At 58.2% G+C, this 18,055-nt stretch overlaps 1 protein-coding gene across 4 annotated transcripts in view; it reads left to right on the plus strand.

Moving 5' to 3' along the window:
- The first annotated feature begins 302 nt into the window (after positions 1–302).
- Dnmt3a (DNA methyltransferase 3 alpha) overlaps positions 303–18,055 on the plus strand; it is a 111,821-nt gene continuing 94,068 nt past the window's right edge. Inside the window, exon 1 of one of the 4 annotated variants that reach the window (XM_028875156.2) lies at positions 303–517. The gene's annotated coding sequence lies outside the window, so the exon portion shown is untranslated. Of the gene's footprint in view, positions 518–800; positions 873–1,298; positions 1,392–18,055 lie in introns of those variants that run through there. The other 3 variants (XM_028875160.2, XM_028875144.2, XM_037198111.1) reach the window with 3 other exon arrangements.

Consider the following 18,055-nt stretch of genomic DNA (forward strand, 5'->3'; position numbering starts at 1 on the left):
GGTGACATTAGGAAAGGTTAGGACAGTTGCCTGGGTGTGGTGAAGACTGGAGAGAAAGGTGCCCTGCAATAAGGAAGGTGGTTCTGCGTCCCAAGGAATTAGGCAACTGTCCCCGTGACCCTCAGTGGGGTGTGTGGTGTGGGGACCTGCTTCAGCATTGAGGGTCTGCACATAAGTGTGACGCTAAGTGTGGGAGACGCAGCCCGGGACACTGGGGCACAGCTGAAGGTCTGGATGGATGGGGCTGTCCAGTGGCAGGAGGGAGGAGCCAGACGAGGAGGCTGGGAGTCAGGGGATCCAGCGCCAAGCTCCAGTGATGGTAGCTGGAGGAGATGTAAGCACTACAGACCCGGAGCCCTGAGAGCACCCCCACCTTGAGGGATCCAGGTCTAGGGCAGGTCTGCGGAGAATCTGGCCGCTGGAAGAGGTCTTCAATGTCATTTAGTTCAACCTCCCACCTCTTCAGATCTTTCCAGAGCCCACCTGAGGGCATCCAACTCTTCTCGGGCACATCAAGGTACGGGAAGCTCGCTCCCTTCTAGGCAGCCCACCCCCACGGCGGTGCCCGAGCCCCTAGGGTGGCCTCGAGGCGCCAGGCGCTCCGACCTTGGCCGTGTGCAGCCGTCTGGCCACCGCGGCACCTGGCTGGGGGTGGCGACGCGGCTGGGCAGGCGCTGCTGTCCCCAGCCCCAGTGCTGAGGCGCGCAGAGCGCAGTGGGCTCTGGTGGAGGTCGGGAGAACTGCAGGGCGAAGGCCGCCGGGGGCTCCGCGGGCGGCAGGGGGGAGGCACTTGACACCGGCCGGGGAGAGGAGGGGCCGCTGTCCCTGCGGCCAGTGCTGGATGCGGGGACCCAGCGCAGAAGCTGCGCCAGGTAGAGGGGCGTCGCGCGGTGGGGAGGCTGAGGCCAGGCGGCGACTCGAGGGGCATCGGGCAACCCGGAGCTCAGCCCCGGCGGGGTGCCTGGCCCGGAGCGCTACGGCCGGGGCGCGGCGGGGTCCCGAACCCGTTCCTCCCGCCGGGGGCGCTAGGACCGCCCGCCGCCCGGGCCGCTCCCGCCGCGGCGCCCCGGGGGCCCCCGGTGCTGCCTCCCGGGCGGCTCCGCAGCGCCGGGGCCGGAGCCAGCGCGGCCACGGGGGGCGAGCGGCGGGCGGAGGCCTGGGCGGCGGGCGGCCGGAGGGAGGGAAGGAGGAAGGCGGAGAGAAGGGGCGGGCGGGGGGGACCCGGCGGAGGAGGCGGAGAGAGGGAGCGCGACAGCGACGGAGGGAGGGAGCGCGGCAGGCAGCGGGCGGGCCGGGAGGCGGCGCGGGCGGCGGCGCGAGCAGAGGACGAGCCGGGACGCGGCGCCGCGGCAGCAGGGCGAGCCGGGCCGCCCGACCCGCCGGGCCACACGGTAACCAGCGCAGCCCGCGGCCCCGGAGCTGGGAGGGCGGGCGGGCGGGTGGGCGCAGCGGGGCGGTGGGGAGCGCGGCTCGGACCCTGCAACTCGGTGCGCGGCGCGCGGGGCCGGCGCTGCGGGCGCGGACGGCCCGGGCCGAGGGTTTGTTTATGTCCCCCCTCGGCTCGCCCGCCGCCCCTCTCCTGCGCGCCGCCTCCACCGCGGACGCCCCTCGGCGCCCCCGCCCGGCCCGGGCTCAAGTTCAAGTCCGTACAATGCCGCGGGGGGCCTCCGCCGGCCTGCGCGCTGCCGCAGGGCCCCGCCGCCTCCGCCTTCCGGGCTCTGCCCCCGCCCCGGGCCCTGGCAGGGCCTGGGGCCGTGCGCTGCGGGGCGCGGACCCGATCCGGAATCGGGAGGCGGGAGGAGAGGGGGGGGAGGAGGGGGAGGGGGCGCGGGCGAGCGGGCAGGCGGGCGGCCGGCCGGGGAGCGCCGTGGCCACGGCAGAAAATGGCAGCCTGGCACGACCCGGGCCCCGCGCCCCGCCCCGCCCCTCCCCCGGCCTGGAGGCCCCGCGCGGCGGGGGGACCCTGGAGGCCCCCGGCAGGGCCGAGGGGACGGTCGGGGCCCGCGCCGGGGAGCGCGGCGTCGCGATCTTCCCGCGGCCACCTGTGGCTTGGGGGGTGCGGGGCGCCGGCGGGCCTGGGAGGGGCGCGCGCGCGTGGGGGAGCGTGCCCGTGCGGGGGGCGCACGCTCCCGCGGAGGCCAGGCGGCACGGCGTGGGGGGGCGTCGAGCCCGGCTCCTCCCTGCCCCCGCTGCGGGCCGTGGGAGCGGGGTGGCGGCGGTGGCGGCGGTGGCGGCGGCGGCGGCGCCGCAGTGTGGGGGCGGGGCGGGAGTGGGCGAGGATCCCCGGGCCCCGGGGCCGCGGAGGACTGGAAGGTGCGGGGGCGGGAGCGGCAAGGCTGGAAATGACTGCGGTGGGGATGCCGGGGTCGCCCCCCCCTGCAGCAGACGCCCCCTCCCTGCACACACTCACACGCACCCCCGCCGGGCCGGTGTAGACGTGTCCTTGAAAGCTTCGCATCTGCACAGTGAAGGACGAGGCCTCGCGGAGGCTGCGGATCGGGGGGTCGCCGTCCCCACGTTGCCCCACACCTCAGGAGACCCCCCGAGCCTCCGAGCGGCGCCGGCCGCGGTCCGTGTCCCGCCCTCACCCGGGCTCCCCACTCCAGGCCGTCATGCCCTCCCTCCTCGTTGGCGCGGACCGAGCTGGCATGCGTCCAGGGCCCGCCCCCGGCCTCCCCCCCAGCCCCTCTTCGCGGGGCCCGCGGCCCTATGGCTGCCAAACTTCATTTTGCTTTCCTGGAGCCTGTCTTCTTGGGGGCACCCTCTCCCTACGCTCCCCCCCCCCACCCTCGGTGGCTTCCCCCTGTCTCTGCATCCCCTCCTCTCCTCTTCTCCTGCAGAGCCAGCTGAGTAGGTGTGGGCGCCCTGGGTGGGAGAAGGTTCCCACTAGGTCTTAGGGCTCCCTTCCCGGGCTCCCCAAGGGGAGCCCTCTGTGGCTGCACCTTGACCCAAGATGGCGTCTTCTTGCACCCAGCTGGGCAGTTCTGGCCTTCGGAGGGCTGGGGATGAAGGGAGGGCTGGGGGGAACCTCACGACTGCACCCTCTCGAACTAGAGGGGACAGGAGCCTTCGGGGAGGAGTATCCTCCGCCGGGTGACCCAGCTTGCCCCTCGATGCCGTGCCCAGAGACTGCCATCAGCATCCCCTGGGGACAGGTCGGTCTTCATGTTTCACCCGGGGCTGCCAGCGGCTGAACCTCCTCCTGGGCAGGCGGGCGGGCGGGCGGGCAAGCTGCGCAGGGATTCTGGGATCAGGTGCTGCTCCGCTGTGCCTCCTCCTCCTCCCTCCCAGGCAGATGTGACAGCTGCAGCCTGGGGAAGCTGTTCTTGCGTTGCTGGGGTGTTAGGGCTGGCCTGGGGGATTCGGGAAGCCCAGCTGCCAGGCAGACCCTCTTTGCACTGTCCCTAGGTTGGCGGGGGTGGGAGGGTGGCATTTGCAGGTAGTTAGGGCAGTCGCTTGCCTTTGGCTGGTTGGGTTGTGGAAGCTCCTGTGGGCTTTGGGGGGCGGGGGCAAGCTGACTAGTCTCCTCTGCCTCTGGGGTCCATGAAAGGCCCAGGCGGAGCTGTTGACAGGTAATCCTGTCGAAGTGTGCGTTTGTGTGTGTGTGGGGGGGCCAGGGGTAGGTAGAGGCCCCAGGCCAAATTGTGTCATAGATCTGACACCTGCCTGCTTACCTTCTTACAGCCCCCTTCTCCTCCAGGCCCTGGTGCCTTAATCTTCTACTCCCTTCTCCACTCCCACCCACCCCCATCAGATCTGCAGCTCCTGATTTCCTGGGCTCAGGATGGCCCAGGCTTCTCCTTGTTACCTGGCCCAGGCTCTCTGGTGCTTGCCTGGAGCCTAACCTGAGGGAAGGTGACTCCCCCCCTTCAGACTCAAGGAATGAGCATCCCAAATGCAAGGGCCGCCTTCCTTCCGCACTAGAGGAGACTAGAGAGACGCCAGTGGCCATCTGTCAGTCTGTCTGCAGGCGGGATTCCTCTGTGGCTGGGGTTTGAAGGCCCGTGCCACCTTTGAAATGCTATGGCTCCAGTTTTCCTGGTGGAGTTTCAGACCTAGACTGGGGATAGGGTGCTCTGTGTGTCCCGCCACCACGGTAGTGGTGATGGAGGAGGTGGGAGAGAGTAAGGGCCTGCCAGGGGGTGGGCCTCGGCGGAGAGGGGAGGGATGCTGTGTTGGTGTAAAACACAGGTTCCATGCAGCCTTCACACTTGGGGCTCTCCTGAAGGTGTGTGTGTGTGTGTGTGTGGAAATCTGTGTGTGGGTAATTTGCAAGGGTCTTTCCCCGGCCGATCTGTTACAAGTCCCCCAGGCCTTAAGGATATGTCACTATCGTTTTTTTGAAACCAGCGAGGGACAAGATGAGCCGAAGGCTCCTTGTCCAGCATCTCTGGGTGGGAGGAATTGAGGATGATCTGCCCTCTGGGGAATTCTGGGTGTTCTGTTGGACATTTAGTGGGGCTCCCATGAGGGGGTAGCTTGATCAGGTTCCCCACTCTCCCAGGATGTTGCTCTCTGTCTCAGTCCCGTGGCCATTATCTGTGTATAGGCCACCTGGAGAGGTCACATCTCCCAAGTTCTTTCCCAGATCCCCCCAGGACTCCCGTTTTAGGGAGCCAGATAGAAAGGGGGAGGAGTCTCAGCACAGCCTTGCCTGTCAGAGGTGGGGACCCCCTTCTAAGATGTTACCATTAAGGCTCCAGCCCTCGGGATTGTGGCTGGGCAGAGAGAGCTGAGGGCGTCTAAGAGCCGGGGGTGGGGGGGCTTTGTGGGAGAGGGCAAGCCCAGGTCCTCACAAGGTTGGCCCTGCTTCCCCCGGGGCCTGAGGCAGAAGGGCCCCTGGGCACGCACTTACGGCCTCCTCCTCCAGTTTGCTGGCCGAGGGTCTCCCCCACCTCCTTCCCACTGATGGCTGAGTGCGTCTGGCTTGTACAAGTGCGAGCTTCAGTGTGGTCTTTGGGGGAGCTGCGTCTACCTCCATTTTAGTATCTGGTGGGTACCAGAAGCCACCCGCGTTCTCAGCAAGGCTGGGTTTCCGCAAGGGCTTTGATGCTCTGGACCAGGGCTCTGATAGTAAATTTAAAAGGTGCCAGGTTCCTTTCCACGCCCCCCCCCCCCCCCCCCCCCCCGCTGCCTGCCCCCCTCGGAGATCAGGTCTTGCTGTGTAGTCCAGGCTGGCCTGGAATTGATCTTCCAGCCTCCGCCTCCCAAGTGTTGGTATTATAAGGAGGTTACTTTGTAAACTTTAAAGGCTTGTTTGGGGTCATTTGTCTTGTTTGTTTTATTTTTGAAATCACTCTTAACCCATACTGGTCCTAAGTCCTGCACTCAGCCTCCCCCCCCCCCCCCACCTTGGGTCTGGCCTCATTTGTCTTGTTGTTTATAGTATTTTTCCCCTAAGACTTGAAGTTGAGTTCCAAAAAAATGCGGCCCTTTCCCTGGGATCTGTGTGGTGTCCGAGCTGCCTCCCTCTGGCTAATTGTGTGGGTGAGATGGGGTCCGTGCCGTGTGCATGTCTGCATACTTGTGCAGATGTGTGTGGACTGACAGGCTTGCTTTTCCTGAGCCTGTGTTCTGCACAGTGTAAGCAAGGGTATCGGAGTTAGGAGGAGGAGGAGGTATCTGTTGACTCGGCCTAGCGGCAGGACTCCCAGGATGTGTGGAAGAGTCACCACCTTAGCCAGGGGTCGGTGAACGTGGGTGTGGGTTGCTGTCTCTGCCCTCTGCATGTGGGTCTGCGAGTGGGGGGGGGGCGTGCATTTGAGGAGCCCCACCCACTTTCCTGCCTCTTTTTACAAAACCTTGGTTGGGTGAGGAGGACAGTGCTGACGACGACGACGCTTGAAAATCTTGGCAGTCTGTCCCCAAGTCTCACAAATGGCTTTGTCAACAGGTTGTCCAAGCACCTCCAAGTCCCTGGAGTTAGTTCCAACAGTTTTCTTCTTACTCTGCCTCCTTGAGTCCGGTAGCATTTTAGTTTCCCTCTGGGTTGGCTTCCTCTTGTCTGAGATTTTATTTGCAGGGTATTTCCTGTGAGCAGGGCCCTGTGCCCGCTTGGAGGGGAAGCTGTATTGTGGAGTACCCAACTAATTAAAACTGCAGGCTGCTGGAGAGGGAGGCCACTGCCAACTGAGGGGTCAGGCTTCTAGGAGGAAGGGGCAGGACCGAGTGGTCCCAGAGCCCAGGAGTGGCGCACGGGGGGGGGGGGGCGAGGGGGGGGGAGGATGCAGATCATCTGGGGCAGCTGCAGTGTGGTGGACCTGGCCTGGGAGGTGCTGGAATCTTGGCTAAGGCTTCCCGGTAGTTTGGAGAGAGGGTCCCTGCACTTGGTAACTGCTGTGTGTGCTCATGGTGAAATGCCCTAAACCTCCTGTGGGGGGGGGGGTTGGAGGGAGGGGGAGGCAGTCTGGGCCAGCTGAGCCCAGGTGGTACAGGATCTGTAGACTGGGGCTTAAGAGCTCAGACGTGGGACAGGAAAGCAAGAGTTCAGGTTGCCTAGCCCCAGGGGGTCTTGGCAACAAAGGGCAGGCCAAGCCAAGGCCCCCCAATGCTGCCACTGATGGCAACAGCCGTGTGGATTGCAGGCAGAAGTCCCTGTTCTGGTGCCCCAGAGGTCTCCACGTGCCCTGTTGCCCATCTCCAGGCAGAGACCCTCCAGCAGGTTTTAACTCTAGAGTTCTGCCTTGTCCTCCCCTCCCTTCCCTATACCACGGAGATGTCTAGACAGGTCCGGGTGCTGCCCCTCAGTCAGTAGGGGCCCACAGCCCCACCCCAAACCAGATCTCCTTGCTGACCACAGCAGGCCACCAGCCTGACTGGATGACAGGAGGAAGTGTGGATACTGGGCCTTTCCTAGCTGAACTGACTATCGTGTGATCCTTTTTCAATAGTGGCTGTTGCTCTGTACTGCCCTCTGTCCTTCTGTGGTCCTCTCTGACCCCCTAAGGCTTCCCAGCCTTATTCAAACACTGGACCAGCTTCCCATTTTCTCTCGCCTGTGGTCATCCCTATTGATCCTGCCTCTGTGTTTCAAACGTCAAGGTCATTTTTAATTCTGAGCCTGTTAACCGGCCCATCTGGGTACCCAGATGGGATGAACAGGTGGCCGGCCATCTTACAGCCAGTGATGGGACTGCGGTTGGGGTCTCCTGAATCTTAACCCAGTGTTCCCTTTTGGTTTGGTTTGGGTGTTTGAGGCCATGTCTCACTGTATCCGAGGCCAGTGCCGTACTCACAGCCATCTTCCCACTGTGGCCCGTAGAGTGCTGGGATTGCAGATGTGAACCTCTGTACGCGGCCCCAGTGCTCTCCTTACCCTGGATGGGGGGAGGCTGGTGCAGAAGACCGTTCAGACCTGACAGGTCAGCGAGTTCCAGTAACCATTCTGAAAAATGACATGAAATACTTAGAGTGCTGACAGAGAGACCGAGGGGTCAGGCTTGTGGGCTGAGCTGTTGGCTGGATGTGGACTGCATCATTGAGACTGTCTGTGGGTGGCCATGACCTTGAAGCATGCCTTCTCTGTTTCCCAAAGGACTCTGGGAAAGTGCCAGTGTGCGCTGCCCATGCCAGGCGGAGACATCCTCTAACATTCCAGCAGGCAGAAGCTTGGAGAGGAGGCTTGCCAATGGTGTGGGCCTGTGTGGTTAGTACAGTGTCTGAAAGGATGAACTTACAAATACAGAGATCTGCGTAGCCCTGTGAGCACGGGAGGGTGTCTGTTCTGATTGGTCGAGTGTCTGTGAGGTGCTGTTGGGTTACCCCAAATTGCAATGTGCTTAGTGTAATCGCTTGCCTATTGTAGACCAAGCTAACTTGGACCTCTCCGTCCTTCTCTGCTTTCCAAGGGCTAGACGTATAACTCACTGTTTAAAACTCTTTAAAATTTTATTTTATTAGATTTGGAGTATGTGTGTGTGTGGTAGACACACGCATGACAAGCGTGTGGAGGTCAAAGGTCAACTCTGGGAGTCTTCCTCCTACCATGTGGGTCAAGTTTAATAAAGAAAAGAAAAGCCGGTGTAGTGGTACACATCTTTAATCCCAGCATTCAAGGGTCAAGGCAGGCAAATCTCTTGTGAGTTCAAGGCCAGCCAGGACTACAGTGACACCATATCTCAAAGAAAAAAAAATTAATTATTCACACTTATAGGTTAGTGGATGCATAGAAAAGATTGCCCTCTAAGTTTACACACCAGCCTGTGGAGAATATGGGTTTTTTTTTCTTATTTCATATTCATGTTTTTATTGTTTGAAAAATGTCAATGAATTTATAATGACAACAAGAAGAAAATAAACTCAGACTTGAAAGGAGGTGGGGTAGGAAAGAGTCCGCCGTGTAGAGGGCTTCGTGCTCCGTAAGCTGGGACCGAGGGGAATCCAGGCCTAGGGGCATGGCTGGAGGCAAGGGGTAAAAATAACTAACGGAAGCCAAGCATCGAGGCCCAAGCCCGTGACCTCGGCACTCACGAGGCTGAAGCAGGAAAGCGGCTGAGAGTCTAGGGCCAGCCTGGGCTCCAGAGTGAGACCCTATCTCCAAACAAAACCAAAAGCTGGACTTTGTAGTGCACACATTTGGGGGGCAGAGGCAGGAGGATCGGGAGTTCAAGGGCATCCTCTTCTACATGGTGAATTTGAGGGCAGCCTGGGCTATGTGATACTGTTGAAAAGCAGGTCCCTGAAAGGAACCCTCAGACGTGGGGCTTTTGCAGAGCAGGTTTCATAGGAGTCCCGTTGAAGGCAGGCCAGGGGCAGTGGATGAGATTTTGAGAGGTCTGCCAACAAAGGAAAATCATACTTGAAAACTTGTGGATAGAATATGGAGCAGGGTAGTGGTGGTGCACACCTTTAATCCCAGCACTCAGGAGGCAGAGGCAGGTGGATCTCTGTGAGTTCGAGGACAACCTGGTCTGCAGAGTGAGTTCCAGGATAGCCAGGGCTACACAGAGAAACCCTGTCTCAAAAAACAAACAAACAAATAATATGGAAACAACAATAACAAAATAAAAGCCAGAGAGAAAGCCAGGTGGTGGCGCACACCTTTGATCCCAGCCCTCGGGAGGCAGAGGCAGGAGGATCTCTGTGAGTTCTGGGCCAGCCTGGGCTACAGAGTAAGAGCTCCAGGAAAGGCTCCAAAGCTACACAGAGAAACCCTGTCTCATCGGGGGGGGGGGGGGGGGGGGGGGCTCAGTGGGAAAACATGCGTGCAAGACAAGCCTGATGATCAGGGTTTAATCCCCAGGAACCCACATAAAGGGGAGTGTGTGCCTTTAATCCTAGCACTTGGGAAACAGAGACAGGAAGATCTGTATGAGTTCGAGTCCAGCCAAGTCTACATAAACGATTTCAAATAAACAAAACAAAATTACAAATAAATAAATGGTAAGAAATGGCTTAGGGCTGGAGAGATGGCCCAGCCATTAAAGGCTAGGCTCACAACCAAAAATATAAGAAATGACTTAAAGACTGGGGGTCAGGTGACTCAGTGTGTGCAGGAAGAGGCCCAGATCAGGAAGGGCTGGGTGCAGGGGAGCTGCTTGTACTCGGATTCCAGGGACAGTGAACAGGCGAGCTTTGTAGGACTATGACTGGACCAGGATGGGGGGTGGGGGCGGGGGAATCATTGAAATGCTCCGAAAGGCATCACTGCAGTGGAGTACTGTCCCCAGATTGTCCCCTGGGAGTGGAAGACATAACTAAAGATCCAGCCAGAGGTGGAGGGCTTGTCTCCCAGCCCAAGTCCGTACAGAGCACCCGGAGAGGCCACACTCAAGCAGGAGACAGTGGCCTTGCCACTTCAGAAGGCCTTGCCATAGAAAGCAGTATCTGTAGAGTTCACCTGGTATGTGGGCTCAAGCTGTGTCCAGCTCTGGTCCAGGAAGTCCTGAGGAGCTAGGTGACAGTCAGCTGGGTGACCGCAGAGAAAGAAAGGGGTAAGGAAGGGAACATAAAAATTCCTCTTCCTGGTCACCTTGCTGTCCTGGGAAGCTCAGGGCCAGCTGTTGAGCAATGGTACCGTACCCACCTTGCCTTCCTCAGCCCCTTTCCCAGCACTGGTCATGGCTGCCTCTTGGATCCATGTCCCTGTTGGAGACATGGCTGGAATAGATAAGGCAGGGAGAAAAAAAGAACCCAGCATGGAGATAAGCCCAGGGCCTGTCCATCTGCTGATCAGACCCTTAGTTCCAGGCTCTTGGTGACAGATGTGCAGGATAAAAAGGGAACTGGGGAGGGGGAATCAGGCAGCCCCCCTACGGGAGGGGGGGGTGTTAGCATCTCAGCTGCTAAGACTCATTGGCTGCCTGGCTGCCAGCAGCTTTGAGTTGCAGGCTTTCTCTGTAAACTGTCTAAGGACAGAGTCCCTATCTTATAACTGCACATAGTGGGTACCCAGAAAGGAGGCGCCCCTTTTCTGAAAGTGGGGGTCATTATACAATGGTCCATGAATAAGGAGGGCGCTCATGAAGGCCTTGTGGTGTGAGAGCCTACAAAATGCCTGTCTCATCACCCTGAGGATGAAGGGAAAGGGTCACTTTGGTCATTGTATATCTGGATGGAGAGAGAGAGAGAGAGAGGCAGGCACATGTGTGGAGGTCAGGAGAACCTGCTGTGAGGTATCTATTCTCTCCTTCCCCCATGTGGGTCCTGGGCATCAAACTCCAGTGACTGGGTTTGGCAGCAGACACCTCCATTTCCTGAGCTACCTTGATGGCCTCTGGGAATTGGCTGTAGAGGCTCCCGCCCAAGTGGTATGGCACGAGGCCTGCCCCTGAGCTCCCTCCCTGCCCCCTGGTCTCCTGTACGTTCTGGTCTTGCTGGCACTCCTGGCCTTGCCCATAGCCTAGAGCATGGGAGGGTCCAGACCATAATAAGCAGCTTGGCAACCGGCATCGCAATGGCTTCTAATGGTTTTATCGCCAGCAACCGTGTGGCTGGCGCCTGTTGCCATCCAGAGGCCTGTGGTTCCCAGCCTGGCTGGTGGTCGTGGTGGCCGGAGGGCCCTGCCTGCCCCTGGAAACTCATCTCAAAGCCCAGTGGGGCTGGGCAGTGCCTCTATATTTTTCTCCCTCCCAGTCGCCTGGCGTCTGAAACCCGGGCCTCAAGGTGGCTAGTCTCGCAGCCTTTCGGCTTTCTCTCTGGAGGTCCCTTGCTCCAGGTGCATAGTGCCCCTATTCACCTCTGAAACACCTCCAGGGTGTCACGTGTTGGTGACTCAGATGAAGACCCAAGGACCCTGCAGCTTCAGGTGGAGCTGGGTAACGAGAAAACAACAACAACAAAAACCCGGAAGGGGGCTCCTGTCTTTACTGGGGTTAGATAAGGGAAACCTAGTCACTAGGAGGGAATGTCCTGAAGGGATTTCTGCCGGATGTGCCGCCTAAGCTGAGGGGAAGGGCACAGAGTAGTTAGTTAGCTACGGTGTCAAGGGCATTTTCAACTCAAGGGGGCTAGAGGGTGGGGCCTGGCCAGGCTGTGGAGAGCTGCGATGTTATCCCCAGATGAGGGTGAGTGTTAGTTAGACTTGGAGTCCGAGGCACCCCCCGGGGACATCCGAGAAAGGTTATTCTGGGCCACCAAAGAAGAGAGATGCAGGTAGAGAGCCAGTGTAGACATGTAGGGGACAGCCGCGCAGCGGAGGAGGGTCTGTACCGAGGGTCTGTGTGCTGAAGGGAGCGAGGGGCGGAATAGTGACCCTCTCCTCTCTCTACATGCGCAGGACAGCCCATGAGGGCTGTGGAGCGTTGCCTCCTGGGAGGCACTGGAGCTGTGGCTCACGTTGATTTCCTTGGGAGAGCCTGGGCCCGGGCCAGGCCCGCAGAAGGAGGCGAGAGCATGCGTCAGAGGGCCTGAAGGGGGCGTCCGTAGGATGGGTGACAAAGCATGGCCATTGCTTTCATCGGTGCTAGGCGGCCCTGCAGATGTGTGAGGGAGTTGGTGACTTCACCAGGCGTGTGCCACAGGCATCCGCGATGCTGGTGCTTGGGATTGGAACTGGGATGTCTGCTTCTTGGTAAACCCTCCCCTACCCCACCAGAGATGAGCTGCCAGGCCTAGCCCTCCACTCCCAGGCTGCTCCACTTGGGTAAGTATCATTGAGAATGTCCTTGGACTTGAGTGAAGCTGTCTTCTCTATGGGGGGTGGGGGTGGGGTGGGGGCACAGGTCTGCCCAAGTAGGAGGGAGCAAGCCGGGCCCAGCCTTTTTGGTAAGAGAACAAGAAAAGGAACAAGACCCAAAGGAGTCTCCAGTGTTTCACGAGGTAGACTCAGAAGGCTGTTCCCAAAGAATTCTGGGATAAGGACATGAACCGTGTTGGTCTTGCTGAACTCAGGCAGAGGCGGTGTGGCAGCGTGCCACGGCCACCAGACTTGGCACCGGGCGGATGGGGGTTTGACCTTGGCTCTGCTACTTCCTTGGCGTGTGTCCTTGAGCGGGTCACCCAGCCTCTGCCCACCTTGGTGTTACCATCTGCAGAGTGGATGTATACGGTCAGGCTCTCTCACACTGTTTGTCTGTCTGCCTTGTGTGTGCCTCTTGCTCCAAGCCTGGCTATTCTCTTTCCCTCGTCGCTTCAAAGACTCCTTAGGCAGTTGGCTTCACAGGTGTTGGAGGATTTAAATCCAGCCATGTGTGTTCCTGGTTTGGCACAGGGAAAGCGCGTCCGCACATGCCTGCTTCCCCTTCCGTCTTGGGAGCTGAGCAGCCGACTCCGCACCTCCCGCTCTCTGTAGCTGTGACGGTCTCAATCAGGTGCCAGAGACTTCCTTGTGGCTAGGTCTTTGCCACCAGCCTGGGTCACCCCAGTACACTTGAGAGGCTACTGAGTGTGGGAACTGAGGGGATCAGAGAGGGGGAGGGAGGTGACCGTCATGGAGGTGATGAGGTCTGGACCTGGGTGGGCTGCCCTTCTTGCAGAGCCAGAGCTCTGGAGACAAGTGAGTCCAGGTTCCCATGGGGGCATTTGACTGTGTTGTGAGCCTGGGACCCTCGCCTACGGCCTCTGGTAGACATTTGAAGATCCTTTGTATCCCTTTGGCTTTGGCCAAAGATGGCTTCTCATCAGGGATGCATGCTGATGATGTTGGCCAGAAGGGCCAGGCAAGCCTTAGGCTGTCCCTGGCCAGCAGCAGTAAGACTGGGTGTGGCTTGCTATGGATCTGCTCCGGAACCTTGCAAGGAAGGGCCTTGACCCTGGCCTGGCCCTGGGGAGGCTGGGCCTCTGTGAACTCAGGGTGTGGAGGTGTAATCACATGAAACATACAGCATAATTAATCCTGTATGCTCTTAATGATATGCATAATTGTGCTGCATGGTAATTAGGTGTAAATGGTAAGCAGTTCACATAAATGTTTTTGTAATTGGTATTAATTTTGCAGAGGCAAACCAAGTTTATGTGGTTTTCTTCCTCCTTCTTGCTCTGTTAGTTTTCTGGTACAGACAATTCCCAGCTTTTGGAGGGTTCTATTGCAAGTGTTTGTTTCTAGGGCAATGGTTTATATTTTCTTGCAGAACAATGTTGTGAATGGTTATGAGCTTCCCAAGCTGGTTTCCAAATGCCTCTTTGGCCCACACAGTAGGTGAAATGTGCAAACTGCCATCTGTGTGGGGGTGGCTTCGGGTCCCCTGTTCCAGGTGTCCCCCCGGGGTCTACAGCTCCTGGAGGGCCCATGCCTGTGGGTCACCGTTAGAACCTTCCTGTGTCTGGGTCTGTGTGCTCATCTGTGACTGTTTATGTGACTCTGTGCATCCATCTGGGTGTCTCTGTGTGCATGTCTGTATCTTTCATGTGGGTGTCATTATCTCTATGTCTGGGTGCCTCTGTATGTGTATCTGTGTTAGTAGGGATGTGTTTGTGAGCCTGTGTGTGAATCTGCGTGTATACATCCACGTCTCTGTGTGGCTCTGTGCATGCTTGTGATGGTGTCTGTGTATTTGTGTTTTGTGTTTCTCTCTGTGCATGTGAGCGTGTGTGTGTGTGTGTGTGTGTGTGTGTGTGTGTGTGTGTGTGTGCGCGTGCGCACGCATCTGAGTTTTTGTGTGTGTTTGGCCTTTGTGTGTGCATTTGTTGGTGTGCATACATCTGGGCCTGTGTGACTAACAGATATTTCTAAGGCCACCCTGGAAGGAAGGAAGTTGTGACCCTGAGTCAGGCTGCAGCAGACACCTAGGAGTGTGGGCTAGCGCTTCTGAGTGGGACTTAGCATACAGTCGAGGTGACCTGGCCCTTTATCCTGAGTCACAGAATAGTTTTTAAAATGACCATCTGCTGAACTTCTCCCATATACGCCGGGCACCGCGACACACATCTGACTCAGATGTTCTCATAGCTCGAGATACAGGCTGGGGGTTCTCATTCATCCCACTTGACTGATTAGGGAGCTGTGCCCCACACCTCTACGGGGTCTGAGATATGGTCTGGTGAGCCACTGAAGCTGGGCTTCTGTGGAGGGGCTGGGGGTTCTGGGACGTGGGCTTCCTTCTGTTCTCCTCAACCCTTTCCACCCATGATGAGGGTAGGGAGACAGAGCAGACGCACCAGGTGTTAGAACTGCCCCTTTCTGTCTTGTGGTCTGAGGAGAAGTTGACTCCACCCCACACCTCCCAGGTCCTGGAGACCCTAGGGCAGTTCCCACTTCTGACCTAGGAGGGGTCAGCTCCGTAGTTATTGGCATGCTTGGTGGAGAAAGGGGAGGATAGAGTAGGCCTGGGGGAAGCTTGGCTGTGGACACTGTCTGTGGTCAAGAGGAGTTGCAGGCAGCCAGTTTCCAAGGGTCCCAAGGGGTGGGAGGCCTGCCCCTTTCTGGACTCCTTGTGATCCCCTCACCTGGGCATCAGGGGACAGGAAGACCTGCAGGACCCATGGCAGGTGTCACTTTTGGCCTGGGGATGGTGGACTAGAGCCTCAGCTCCATGTGACCTTTCCATGTCTTCCAAGCGACCCCTAGAACGAGGATGGGGGGGGTCACTAGGCAGTGCCCCACTGTGCCGGGGATGCTGCAGCTGCCTGGGAGTGACTTCCCACAGTCCTCTCTACTCAAGGGTCACCTAGAACAGGGCAGAGGCCAGCCCCAGCTGTGGGCTGGGCGGCCGGATAGGAAAGAACAAGACGTGAACCTTGACCTCCTATGTTTGGGCAAACTAGACACATCTATATACATGTGCAGTGTGACATGACCACCCACAGGCACTGTTAAAGCCCCTGGGTAGGAGGTCAGGGGAGGATGAAGGAAGGAGATATGTCAGCCTGAAGGATGGGGTGAGGGGATGTCAGGGGGCTTGGGAGGGGCTCCCCTTTCAGAGGAGATTGGTGTGAACAGACTGTGGAGACAGCGTATTAGCTGAGGACATGACCAGACATGGAGTGATGGGGTCAGCTGGGAGAGGGGAGGGGAGGTCAGAGCAAGCATCGAAGTGGTGTGTGGCCAGCTGTCAGGGTGAGATCGGATCAGTGAGGTTTTATCACGTGTGGAAACCGTGGGCACCTCGCAGCTGGGGGAGTCCGCTTTAGCAAGATGGAATTTGCATTCTGTACAGTCCACCCTTGTAAAGTGTACAGTGGGATTGTCGTAAATACCCCCCCAGGACTGCGTCCATCACCGCAGTCGTAAACTTCTCGTAGGCATCAGGTTTGGCTCGAGGGAAGCCTATGTGGACATTCTGCTGAGAAAAAAAAAAAAGCAAAACTCCAGTGAATACAGAAGTAGCGGCTATGAGAACAGCTAATGCCCCTGTAGTCGCCAGAGTACCAGGGAAGACGCTGCCCTGGATGGAGAGGGTGTGGCCATGGTTCCCTAAATGGCAGAGGCGTCACGAGTGCCGTGTGGATGAATCTTAGCAGAAGTCTGCATCCTGGACTATCTGGGTCTAGAGGAGGCATCTTCCTTCGAGGTTCGTTCGCTGCTCAGCTCCCCAGGGGATTGCTGGGAAGCTGCTGGCTGCCGCCCTTGTGCCCTGCTGGAGCCAGAGAAGCTGTAACAGAACCGAGTGCTGGGAAGTCTGGGCTGCTATGAGAGCTTGATGCTAGAAAGCGTCCATTCTGAGAGCCGGATGCTGAAGAAGTTCTGTATGGTAAAGGAACCTTCAAGACAGCACACTGGTCCAGGAAGGTCAGCTTCCCCCTTGAGTGTCTCTCTCCAGAGCTGCCGCAGCCTCTTCCTCCTCCCACTATGGTTTTTTTTTTTTTTTTTGAGACAGGATTTCTCGGTGTAGCGCTGGCTGTCCTAGAACTCGCTCTGTAGACCAGGCTGGCCTCGAACTCAGAGATCCACTCTGCTTCCTGAGTGCTGGGATTAAAGGGCTCGCCGGTGCCTTCTAAGTTTTACATTGTGCCAGCCAGCAAAGGAGAAATAAAGGGCCCATCTGTCCTTTCACAGAAGGCGGCGGTAAAGGGCGCTAGCACCTGGTACAGTTTAGCCCTTCAGTTACATGGCTTCCGAGTGAACCTCTCTTACCCATCTGACCTCCCACGCAGCAGCAGAATAACTGGGCACCTGTCTACCTGTCCAGACTTATCCTTGCAAAGTTCTTAATCCTGGCTAATCATGGTGGCACGGATCTGTAACCTCAGCATTTGAGAGGTAGAGGCTAGAGATCAAGAATTCAAGGTCAGGCGCCGGAGAGATGGCTCAGCAGTTGAGAGCACTTGCTGCTCTTCTGGAGGACCCGAGTTCGGTTCTTAGCGCACACACACATCAGCTGGCCCACGATTGCCTGTAACCCAAGTTACGGAAACCCCACAAGAGTCCTGGTTTCTGCGTTTGTTCACATTTTTGATCTCGTTAACCAGTTCTGTTTTAACCCTGCTCACAGCCTGGTGAGCCTCGGCAGGTCCTGCTTCACTAGTGAACCTGACGGAGCCAAATCCTCCACGGCCCTCACTTGGGAGCATGGAAATTCTAGGATCCCCTGGAGGGATTTCTCTCCCTTCTAATCTGGTCTTCCTGGGGTCCTGCACACCAGCAATGCTTACTAAGAGGACCAGTCATTCCAGACATTGTAGTAACTGTTTGCAGACAGTTGAGTCAGTGGCCCCGGGGGCCCAAAAGAGCCAGGCAGATGTCTCACCTCCTTACAGACCCATTTGGAGGTCTGCTGGTGAAAGCTTTCTTTGGGGATTAAGTGTGTCTCCGGTGACTAGAAAGGTATGTGTGGGGAGGGGAGCAGGAGCCAGATGAACTGGGTAGAGAAGGGACTAAAGAGACCTTGCAGTTGGCAAGTGTGGCCCGTTCTTGAGAGAAATACCCAGCTCTGGTTCAGGGGCCACCTCCTCAAGAGGGTAGGAGCTGCCACAGAGCTCCTCAGGGACCTTCAAGCTTGGCCCACCCCGTAGTCCTTACTCAGACCCTGGCAAGTTGGTTGCCACAACGCACAGCCTGAGGAGATGGCCTTTTGTGCCCCACACCCCGCAACGGGCGCTCCTTTATGGGAGTCTGTGGCGGCTCCCGTTGACTCCCGAGAACAATCCCAGCTCTTTCGCGGCATCTATTTTGGGCACAGACCTTTTATTCTCTCTGCTTTAGGGGCTGTGTCATGGTAACCATTAGCGCAAGCAAAGGAGTGTATGATTCAGACCCCTCCCCTCCCCGGTGGCTGCCATGGTGGCGGGAGGTGCGTGTGTGGATGCTTCTGATGGTGGAGCTATGGTTTCTGGGGAGTCTGAGATCCTTCCATGATGACTCCTGAGTCAGCTGGGCTCAGAAGTGAGGACAGCATGGTAGGACTGTTGGTCTTCTGTGGGCAGCTGGTGGGCTGGGTGAAAGTGACGCTCCGGAAGGTGGGAGCCAATGGGACGATGATGTCACCTTACCCAAAAGTGGAACCAAGACCTCCTCCGGTCCCTTCTACCCAGCCTCAGCCTTATGACCCAGGGAGGCTTTTGGTAGGAGGTGGGGGAACCCCTGATGTCCCACTCAGCTTTCTGCTTGGACCACTCTCGTGGATGATGGGGTGATGTGAGTGGGGGACAGGCCCACCCTCCACAGGAGTCCCCTCTACCTCTTTCCCACCTCAGATAGGAAACTCAGCCATGTGGCCATTGTGCAGGAGCTAGGGTCCCC

This window comes from Peromyscus leucopus, chromosome 22 (assembly GCF_004664715.2).
Source record: "Peromyscus leucopus breed LL Stock chromosome 22, UCI_PerLeu_2.1, whole genome shotgun sequence".
Lineage (NCBI taxonomy): Eukaryota > Metazoa > Chordata > Mammalia > Rodentia > Cricetidae > Peromyscus > Peromyscus leucopus.